Below are 8,636 nucleotides of genomic sequence, written 5' to 3' on the forward strand. Positions count from 1 at the left end.
TTTAAAATTATTTTTTTGAAGAAAAATAAGTATTTGAAATTTTTAAATAAGTATTTTTTTTTTCAAATAAATACTTCTTAAGACAAGTAGGAAAAATACTCTTATAGTTGATTCTAAACTATCTGTAGGAGTAAGATTACTCGTATTGACGATGGTGAATTGTCGCATGTCCAAGTGCATGTAGAATGGCAGTCCATGTATCTCAGTCGCAGCGTAATTTTTTGGCATTATAGACATTGGCTTTTTCAGAAAATAAGACATGAAGGTTTTTGAACATTATAATATTTTAATGGACTTTTTTTAAGTAAAAGGATGTGGATATTTTTTGAGATTTTAAAATTTTTACACGTCTCTTGACCTTTGATTTTTTTGTTACGCTTAAATTCCTGGATATGAGAAGTTTATACATATGCATATATGATCATTTTTAAAGGAGATGTAGAATTTTTTGAAAATTTTGAGACCTTGAAAGTGATTTTAGAAAAATTAGGAAGGTCAAGTGTGGCCTACTCTTTTACTATTCTATCGGCACCGCTTTTCTAATGCATTTGTGGGTTGATCCAAAACACAATTGGACCTTGGATTTCCATTTGAGGGTATTTAAAGAAATTTAAATGTAATTTTATATATTATTTTATTTAAATTCAATACAATTCTATATTCAAGATGGTTCAAAATATGAGGTTAGTGTACAAACTTTGTATTTAACAAATGTTTATTGAATGTGATAGAGGCCTGGTTAATTTTAAAAAATAGTTTTTCAAAATACAAATAAATTTATATATATATTACAAAATTTTTGTATAAAATAAATGAATAACAAACAATTTTGGAAGTACTTGAAAAATGGTTTCATTCTTCATTTATAATTTTTCAAATATTTATAAAAGTGACACTTTTATTTTTTCAAATTTATATAAAACAATTGAAAAACATTTTTTTATTATTTTTAAGAAATTTTTAAATCATGCTTTCCGTATGGGAGTATAGAATTTAGATCTTGTTGAAATTGATGTGTTCCCAAGAAGGGATTGAATTGGGAATTTAAAACTTTACAACAACAACAACAACAAAACCAAGCCTTAGTCCCACTAAGTGGGGTCGGCTATATGAATCCTTTTCTGCCAATTTATGCGATCATGGACCATTTCTTTTGATAGATTCAAAGACATTAAATCCTTATTCACTATCTCCTCCCAAGTTATTTTAGGTCTACCCCTACACCTTCTACTGCCCCCCACAGTAACTAAGTCACTCTTCCTCACAGGTGCACTATAAGGCTTACGTTAAGTGTCCATACCATCTGAGTCGTCCTTCCCTTATCTTATCTTCTATAGGAGTTACACCTAACTTACCATGAATATGTTCATTCCTTAATTTATCTTTTAATGTTATACCACTCATCCATCTAAGCATCCTTATCTCGGCAACTTTTACTTTTTGGATATTATGTTTCTTCGTCGCCCAACATTCTGATCCATATAGCATAGTTGGTCTTATAGCTGTCCTATAAAACTTCCCTTTCAATTTTAAGGGTATTCTACGATCACATAGAACACTTGAAGAACTTCTCTATTTTACCCAACCTGCTTTAACTCTATGCATTACATCATCTTCAATTTCTCCTTCAGCTTGCATAATAGATCCAAGGTATCGAAATCTACAAGTATTATTTATTTCTTCATCATCAAGTTTAACTTTGTCTCCAATATTTCTCCTATCATTACTAAAATTACATTTCATATATTCTGTTTTATTTCTACTTATCTTAAAGCCTCTAGATTCCAAAGCTTCTCTCCATAATTCTAACTCAGCCTCTACTCCATCCCTAGTTTCGTCAATTAATACAATATCATCTATAAACAACATACACCATGGAACCTCCTTTGGAATACTCCTAGTCAATTGGTCCATCACTAAAGCAAAAAGATAAGGACTCAAAGCAGATCCTTGATGTACACCTATGGTAATTGGAAATTCTCTAGTTTCTCTATCTATAGTCTTTACACTAGTCATTACTCTATCGTACATATCCTTAATGACATCGGTATACCTACAACATACACCCTTTTTTTCTAAAACCCACCATAAAACTTCCCTAGTTATCCTATCATATGCTTTCTCAAGGTCAATAAATATCATATGCAAGTCCCTCTTCTTTTCCCTAAACTTTTCCATTAATCTTCTTAAAAGATAAATAGCTTCTGTGGTAGATCTCCTAGGCATAAAACCAAATTGATTTTCTGAGATCTTCGTTTCTAACCTTAATCTTTGTTCAACTACTCTTTCCCATAGTTTCATCCTATGACTCATAAGTTTAATTCCACGATAGTTATTACAATTTTGAATATCTCCTTTATTTTTGTATATAGGTATTAAAGTGCTTTTCCTCCATTCATCTGATATTTTCTTAGTTTTTACAATTGTATTAAATAAATTAGTTAACCATATAATTCTGTTATCACCCAAGCATTTCCAAACTTTAATTGGGATGTTATCTGGTCCCATAGCTTTCCCATTTTTCATCTTTTTTAGTGCAAACTTAACTTCGTTAACTCTAATTTTTCGAATAAATCTTATATTTTTAGTCTTTTCCTCATTTGACAATTCTAAATTTAAGCCTTCTATTTGGTTTTCATTAAACAACTTACTAAAGTAACTACGCCATCTTTCTTTAATATCTTCGTCCTTAACCAAGACAATATCATCCTCACTTTTTATACATTTTACATTTCCTAAGTCTTTGTTCTTCCTTTCTCTAGCTTTAGCAAGTTTAAATATATCTCTTTCCCCTTCTTTTGTACCTAATCTATCATACAAACTATTAAATGATCTATATTTAGCTTCACTAACGGCCCTTTTTGCATCTTTTCTTGCCTCCTTATATTTTTCAAAGTTATCGTTGTTTCTACATTTTTGCCACGTTTTATACCAAATTCTTTTTGTCTTTATGATTTTTTGTACATCATTATCCCACCACCAACTTTCTTTGCTATTTGAGAATCTTCCCCTTGATTCGCCTAAAATCTCTTTTGCTATCTTTTTAATAGAGTTAGCTAATCTATTCCAAAGAGTATTTGAATCTATCCCATCCTCTAAGGTCCAATCCCCATCTTTGATCATTTTATCTTTAAATTTTATTATATTTTCTCCTTTTAGGTTCCACCATCTAGTTCTCCTACACTGGTTTATTTTATCCTTTTTCTTCCATTTTTTAATGCATATATCTAACACTAAGACTCTATGTTGTGTGGTTAGACTTTCACTTGGAATAACTTTACAATCCTTGCATAATACACGATCTACCCTCCTAGTTAAAAAAAAATCTATTTGACTTCTATTTTGTCTACTTTTAAAGGTTATTAAGTGTTCTTCTCTCTTCTTAAAGCAAGTATTCATTATACTAAAATCATATGACATAACAAAGTCTAAGATCATCTCCCCAGACTCATTTTTGTCTCCATATCCATATCCTCTATGTATCCTTTCATAATTTTTATTATCTCTTCCAACGTGTCCATTCAGATCTCCTCCTATAAATATTTTCTCAGTCCCTGGTATGCCTTGTATAATACTATCCATATCTTCCCAAAATTGTCTCTTAAGATTTTCTGCTAAGCCAACTTGAGGAGCATAAGCACTAATGATATTTATTATCTCTTGTCCTAATACCATTTTGATTTTTATAATTCTATCCCTTACTCTAATTACATCCACAACGCTATCTTTTAAGTTTTTGTCTATAATAATGCCTACTCCATTCTTATATTTTTCTTTTCCAGTGTACCAAAGTTTAAAACCTGATTTATCGATTTCTCTAGCTTTCTCCCCCACCCACTTAGTTTCTTGAAGGCAAATTATATTAATTCTTCTTCTAATCATTGTATCCACAATTTCCATGCTTTACCCGTAAGTGTCCCTATATTCCAAGTTGCTAATCTAATCTTAGTTTCCTGAACTAACATCTTTACCTGCCCACATCCAGAATGATGCAGGAACCCTCGCATATTTGACATCGTACCCGGGCGCCGACACGGCGCGTCGCTTCGGGGCGACAACCTAGCCTACCCTCGTATACTTTTCGCTACACCCGGGTGGTTCAAGTGCAACGCATCGCTCGTAGGGGACGCCCCAGCAAATATTCGGTAAGGATTCATATCATAGTGATCTGACAAATTTTACGCTGGTTGTCAGCTACCTAACGCAACCCTCCTCCTTAACCCAGGCTTGGGACCGGCTGTGTGAAAAAATTAGGAAATTAGCACAATTAGCTTTTTCTAGGTCAAATTCAAAGCACAATTAGCTTTTTCTAACCTAAAGTCTTTCTAAGCATTAACCAATTCAGTACAAATCAAATTGAGTAAAAATGTAAAGCAATTGAAGTAATCTCAGTATTTAAGAAACATTTACAGTAATTAAAATAACAACATTCAAGTGCGTAAATTAAAGTCGATATAAGAAATGTTATCGGGGTTCGGTCAAATTTACCTATGTCTCTGCCTCAACTCGCAAGTCCGAAGATTCCACTAATGCTCGCTTACCGGGTGGAGCGACATCGTTTACAACACCAGGTCAAACTATCAGGACTGACCTCAACCTTTGCAAACTCTCCTTACGGGACAGTGAATACCCACTTCAAGCTAAGCCTGGAATACAACAGATAATTAAGATAATTTTGTGTGTAATTTCATTGCTTCTCCAATAAGTAAATATGTATAATAATACGATCTAATGTTTGCACTCATAGATGATATGAATTTAATGCTCAAATGAATTTTGTAAATTTGAATTTACATTTTCCCCAGATTAATTAATTTATTTCAAAATAATACATATCTAACTTTCCCTAAACTCCATATATCTCAAATTAATATTTAAACTAACATTTAACAGCCCCATTTAATTTTCTGAATTTTGCCTGCGGGTCCCAAAATTATACCCGCGACGCTCACTCGGGCCCTAAATTTCAGAAATCCTACTTTAACCCAAGATGCTCAACATTTTAGCATTTATAAATTAATACTAATTAATTAAAAATAAGCCCCTTAATAACTCTCGTACCCCAAATTTGGGGTTTTACCCACGACGACCCCACGAGAATTCCGTCCCACTAGACTTGTAGAGAATCATCCCTAGATTCTCGTGGTGGTGTCCGTTCGTCAATTGGGCTTATAATTTGCAAGAAATTAAAGAAAAAAAGGAAATTGACTTACCCCAGGAGATACGCCTATGTTGCTCCTACCACCGATCCGCTCCGGTAGAAATGACGACAGCGGAGAATAGAGTCCAGCGGTATCTTCTGATTTTCGATCGAGCGAAAATTCGCCACAAAATCGAGGAGAGAGAGAGAATAACTGCGCAGTTCTCCTGTGTAGAAGAAGAAAAGAAGAAGAAGTAAAAAGGGGCGTCTCTGAATGCAGAGCTTCAGGAAGCTTTGATATTTTTGTTTTTTTTGTTTTTTTTATATACATTTATATATATATATATATATACATATATATCTAATTTATATTATAGTATCATTATTTAATTAATTAATTTAATTTTTTTGATTGATTGATTGATTGATTTATTATTATTATTATTATTATTATTATTATTATTATTATTATTATTATTATTATTTTCATTCCCAAGCCTATCATTTTCTGAGGTGTTACATCGGGACTACTCAAAAATAACTTCCCAAAATACTCACCCTACAAACAATGCAGTACTGTAGTCTCTTCTATCTGCGAGCCTGATCTGCTTGTTTAACTGGATCACTTGAAAAATGTTAAATTAGTAGGATGAGACGACACTTAGTAAGATGAAATATGTTATTACTAGTGCGTGGTAAGTGAGTTACATATTTGTAAAATCTGATTTAGAAATACCATAAATACCTGAATCTGAGAAAACATGTATAGATAATATACAATATAACTTATACCTATGTTACTTAACATAAACTATTTTTCTGAATTTTCTATTCATCATACTTCTAGTATTCATAGGTACGTCTACAGTTTCTGTAAAACTAGATATACATATAATAATTGAGAAAATTCCTTGAATGGATAATTGAAAGTCATGATTTAACCTCTCATGACAATGACAGGGTTGTGCGTCCCAAAGGCGGGACTTATCTTGGCTAGCCGACCAAGATAAGTCAACCGATCTCCAAAAGTCATATCGGCCTCCTCAATCCTAACTGATGGGGAGCATGTCCACAACATAGGCACGATCGACTGTTGATATCCACATACTATCTGAGTTATGTGGTTGCACTTTAAATCTGAAAATAACTATGGTACCGTGCTCTGCTGACTAAATCTGGTCCATTAGGGTCTGATATTATTTATGTAACTGATATTTTTATATTACTATTTTACCATGATTTTGAAATAACCATAACATTACAAAATTGATATGAAAATATGAGTAGCTGACTGAATATTTAATGTCTGTATATTTGTGTATCTGATAATTTGGATGATATGGTTCTGAAATCACGGAGTTTTGAAATTGTTGAAACTATATGTTTTGGTACATATACTGTAAATCATGTTTCTAAATATACTGTATAATTTCTAACCGTATATATACTAAAAATTCATTATTCTATTAAATATATATATCCTATGATATTTTCTGCTAATTTACTGTAAAACATGGTATTTGTAACTACATAAATACTGTACTAATTTGTTATAAGCTCATTCCACACGATTTAAATAAATAAATTCACATGCCCTAAAATCTATATTTTCTGTGATACAAATATTTTATAATCTTAATAATAATAATTTGGTAAAACATGTAATTTCTATTGATAATCATACTAAAATTCCTAGCATAGCATATTTCCCTTACCTGACTATCTAAACACCAGTTGTTATTTACAGTCTCACACGTGTGGTATTTATAATTCCAACATCCTAAGAAATACACATATAATTCCCCAATCAAACAATTGAATTCTCCTAAAAATTACCACATATATATATTTCCCCAAATCCACATATATCATTTTACTCGAGTTCTTGAAATACCACACACTGGGGTCCTCAATCCTTGCTTGCAGGATCCCAAAACACCATATTCGTGAAAATATAATACCTTAATTTTACTTCACAAAATACCAGCGTATTCGCATATAATACATAATCTGACCTCAAATGAATTAGGTAATACTGAAAATACTCAAATAAACCAATCACCCTGGTTTTGGGATGGTTCCCAAACTTCTCATATCAACGTTTCGCTCCAGCTATGTTGTAGAAAATCTTCCCAGGATCACCGTGGTAACTTCTGATCATCGAACCGGGGAGAGATGGAGCTGTATTTCTAGAGAGAAGTGAGAGAATTCATTTTAGAGATAGAGAGAGAGAGAATGATAAAAATGATTTTATTTCGTCAAAATCTGCTTTAAAGCTATATATAAAATGTTGTTCACGTGGCCTCGTCGATGAACCATGTCACCTCGTCGATGAGTCCAAGCAGTAGTCTCGTCGATGAACGCCTACTCCTCATCAACGAAATTCAGGCCTTGAAAACAGCCCTCTCGGTAATTTCTCGTCGACGAGATGGATGTCCCCGTCGACGAACCCAACAAGGATGCTCGTCTACGAACGCCCTATGTTCATCGAAGAGACCTTGTAATTCCCTTTTAGAATTCTCTTGTTTCTCTCTTTTCTTTATTATTTAGTTACTATAATTTTTCGGGTCTCTACAAACTATACATAGCTCGCTGCTCCGAACTGCTGGTTTCAGTAATAGTAGCCGGTTTATCCATTCCCAGAGTTAAGTCCATATCCATAACATCAAGATGAAATTGAATTTGTTCATTCCAGTCAGAAAAATTTGTCCCATTGAAGATCATAACAGAAGAAGCCAGCGAATGAAGTGAAACAAGAACAGACACTGCAATACTATAAAAGGCTCATTACATTAATGCTTTGAGTAGTAAATTGCGTTCAATCTTTGGATCAACTTATGCAATATACTAACATTTACATTTACATTTACTAGTGATTTTCACTTACCCAGACATAATTGATAACCTTTATAAAGTTCGATTGGTCTGTCACCTTTGGGCATTCATTCCAATCTCACTACCATTCGTTCAATTATCTTGACTTATTTAATGATTACTTGAAAGTTGGTGCACATTTGGGTCAACCATAATATTCAAATAACCATTTTGTTATAATTTTTGCAAGATTATATTTCAATTCAATGTTTACAACCTTTTTTAGTAAGATCACTTTGGTGACAACATGCTAACCATAATAGTAACATTGATTGATTCCTTAGTAAAAAATTATCCATAATTTATAGCAATCAATTCCCCAGTATAAGAATTTTACTAGCTTACTTTCATGTAAAATTCTCTAGCTTATGCATGCATAACATGTGAGCGTTCCATAATTAATAAAGTAATAAAGTAATTTGCATGCATATCATTTTGTAGCCCTACTTTAGTATTACCATACAGGGGAAAACTGTTGACGGTTTCAGGTTGCTTTTGACAAACCGTTGACAGTTTTTTGAAGCTCAGAAAATTTGCTCTCGGTATCTCAATCCGTTGGCGGTTTCTGAGAGTCCAACAAAACTATTGACGGGTTTGTTCGAACAGCAAACTCACAGCTCAA

This window comes from Malania oleifera, chromosome 3 (genome assembly GCF_029873635.1).
Source record: "Malania oleifera isolate guangnan ecotype guangnan chromosome 3, ASM2987363v1, whole genome shotgun sequence".
Lineage (NCBI taxonomy): Eukaryota > Viridiplantae > Streptophyta > Magnoliopsida > Santalales > Ximeniaceae > Malania > Malania oleifera.